This window comes from Merops nubicus, unplaced genomic scaffold, assembly GCF_000691845.1.
Source record: "Merops nubicus isolate BGI_N331 unplaced genomic scaffold, ASM69184v1 scaffold16870, whole genome shotgun sequence".
Taxonomy (NCBI): domain Eukaryota; kingdom Metazoa; phylum Chordata; class Aves; order Coraciiformes; family Meropidae; genus Merops; species Merops nubicus.
In genome coordinates this window covers 596-812 of record NW_008584976.1, presented here as the reverse complement: position 1 = coordinate 812, position 217 = coordinate 596, and positions in this window count along the sequence as shown.

Below are 217 nucleotides of genomic sequence, written 5' to 3'. Positions count from 1 at the left end.
TCAAGAAGAAAAGAGCAACCTCTTTTCATTTATGCCCCACAATAGGACACGGGGAAATGATCAAGAAGAAAAGAGCAACCTCTTTTCATTTATGCCCCACAATAGGACACGGGGAAATGAATACAAGCTGGAGCACAAGAAGTTCCACCTTAACATGAGGAAGAACTTCTTTCCTGTAAGGGTTCCAGAGCACTGGAACAGGCTCCCCAGGGGGGGT